Genomic DNA, 2967 nt, shown 5'->3' on the forward strand with positions numbered 1-2967 from the left:
AATTAATAACATAATGAGTCGCCTCACACCTGCCAAAATGGCTATTATCAGAAAGACCAGAAATATCAGACGAGGATGTGGAGAAAAGATAACGTTCGTGCATTGTTTGTGGAAGTGTAAATTGGTGCAGCCACTATGTAAAACAGTAGAGAGGTTCTTAAAAAAATTAGAACTCTAAAGATTCTAGGAATTTTACCTCTGGGCATTTATCCAAAGGAGAGGAAAACACTAACTCAGATCTTTTCATCTCCATGTTCATTGCAGCATTATTTACAATAGCCAAGACATGAAATGACCTAAGAGGCCATGGTTTGATGAATGCATAAATATTTTATACATAAAGGAATATTATTTGGCCACAAAAAGAAAGAAATCTTGCCATTTGCCACAAAATGGATGTAACTTCAGGGCATTATTCTAAGTAAAAATAAGTCAGAGAGACAAATATTATATGACTTCACTTACATATGGAATCTCAGAAACAATCAATCAAAAAATAAACTCATAGATACAGAGAACAAACTGGTGGCTGCCAAATGTGGGAAATGGGGGATAAAAGAAACGGGTGAAGGTGATAAAAATGTATAAACTTCCAGTTACAAAATAAATAAGCCCATGAATATACTGTACAGCATGGTGACTGTAGTTAATAACACTATACTGATATTTTAAAGCTGCTTAGAGAATAGATCTTAGAAGTTCTCATCTCAAGAAGAAATAAATTTTTAACTCTGTGTTGTGAGGGATGTTAACTAGACTTATTGTGATAATAATTTTATGATATATGCATACATCAAATAATTAGGTTGTACACCTGAAATTAACAGGCTGTATGTCAATTATATCTCAATAAAATACAAAAACAAACAACGTAATGAGATAAAATGCCAAGTGATGACAAATATGTGCTTGGGGCTCTCATAAATTGCTAACAGAAATGCAAACTGTACAGCCACTTTGGAGAAATTTGGCAATCTAATAAATTAAACATACACATACAAAAAAATAGTATGGAGGTTCCCCAAAATATTAAAAATTAAATTTAGTTACCATACTACTGGGTATTTTCTCAAAAAAAATGAAAACACTAATTTGAAAAGATATATGCACCTCTATGTTTATTGCAGCAACAGTTACAATAGCAAAGATATGGAAGCAACCCATGTGCCCATTGACAAATGAGTGGATAAAGAAGACGTGGTATATAAATACAATGGAATATCATTCAGCCATAAAAAGGATAATATCTTGCCATTTGCAATGGCATAGAGAGATCTATAGGTATAATGCTAAGTGAAATACTTTCTGTTTGTTCTTCCTCATCCTGTTCAGTGAAATTGTGGCTGGCAGTTCCATCAGAAACTCCAGTGACTGCCGTATTCATTACATAAGACAAAGGTATTCATGGGCTCAGCACTGCATGTCTGCACCTAGTTTTGGGTACAGTTCTTCCATCTACTGCACTGGAAGAGGTCAGTGGTGGTGCCACCCATCTTGGCCATCTGATGCTCACAGGTAACCTTCTGGGTCATGGAATTTCTCAATTCTCTCAGCTCATCACTGGCCATTTCCTCTGTCATCATCCTGGCAATAAGCACAACAGAGATGGCCCCACTGAGAACATTATTCCTCAGACTGGATTCCTGGAGTCCACAAGTTTGTTTATTTGTCTGTGAACCTGGTTCCAGTACTTCATGTCATTGCTCTTGAGCTCCTAATAGATATGATCTTCAATTTCTGATGACTTCTTGTCACAGTTGGCTCCATAGTCCTTGCAATTGTCATCAGCCTTCAGGGCTGCTGAGGGCATTTCCACACACTTATCCTGCACAGAGTACCCTATGGGATAGTAGGGTGCCAGGAGATAGATGGAGGGGGCAAAAGTAAGGATTGAGGTGCTGCTGGATGTTTTTGGAGTCTCTGCTTTTGATTTGCTGCTGTTTGATCTTTCCATCGATGGCCTTTTTGTAGAGGAGTTGGCTGAAGACTTGGAGTCCACAGAGTCTCTCCTGTCTTTGGGCTCTTGTCCTTGTTTTTTTCCTTGGTGGAAAAAGTCCTGCCTCTGGTTTCTGATGGGAACAGTCAAGTCCTTTTTCTTTCCTTGCTTTGTCTCTTTCTTCTCCTTTTTCTTCTTTGGGAGGTCCAGGGGAGTTCAATAGCTCCAGTTTCTGATGAGGACTCTGACCAAGGACACCACCTTTTTGTCTTAGCAGTGCTTGTGGACCCCATTAGCAGCAATTCCAATCCTGGTTGTCTGGAATAGGTGGATGGACATCTGACAGCATTCAGTTCTTCAGAAGGTCAAGGACCCCTTCTGTGTTATTTATGGCCACAACCTTCTCCAAGCTTTCTGGCAATACTCAGCAGTTCCTCTTCCTGGCCCATGTTATCACACAAAACCTGGCAGGGCATGCTAAAATAAAGAGAATTAAGAGTACACTTATCTTGATGAGCACTGAGTAATGTATACAGCTGTTGAATCTTCATATTATATACCTGAGACTAATAAAATGCTGGATGTTAGTTATACTTGAATAAATTTTTTTTAATTCCTAATTTTTTATAATTATACTGTGAGTAACAATGTGTATGCTTTGGCTCTTGAGAACATATACAGAAATATGTAGAGGTAAATCACACAATAATTGCATCCTTCTCTCATGCGGGTCAGAAGAATAACATTAAATATGCATACATAATATGATGATGTGGCAAATGTAAACAATTGGTGAATCAGGGTAAGGGGTTTTAAAGGAGTTCACCACCCTAAACCTGTAATTTTCTGTAAGTTTGAAATTTTGTCAAGGTTAAAATCTACAAAAGAAAAAAGAATTGGGCTATCCAAATCTGGCAAGACCTTACCACGACTGGAGTGCCATGTGCAGCTATGTGCCTCCAAGGATTCTGGGTCCAAGCAAAGGTATGTGGAAACACACAGACTACATCCTCCATCCCATGGCTGCCTCA

The 2967-nt window shown here is 38.2% G+C and overlaps 1 pseudogene; it reads right to left on the bottom strand.

Moving 5' to 3' along the window:
* Window positions 1–1355: 1355 nt before the first annotated feature.
* LOC122467060 lies at window positions 1356–2385 on the bottom strand (annotated as a pseudogene).
* Window positions 2386–2967: the final 582 nt, after the last annotated feature.

The sequence above is a fragment of the Prionailurus bengalensis genome, chromosome A3 (assembly GCF_016509475.1).
Source record: "Prionailurus bengalensis isolate Pbe53 chromosome A3, Fcat_Pben_1.1_paternal_pri, whole genome shotgun sequence".
NCBI classification, from domain to species: Eukaryota; Metazoa; Chordata; class Mammalia; order Carnivora; family Felidae; genus Prionailurus; species Prionailurus bengalensis.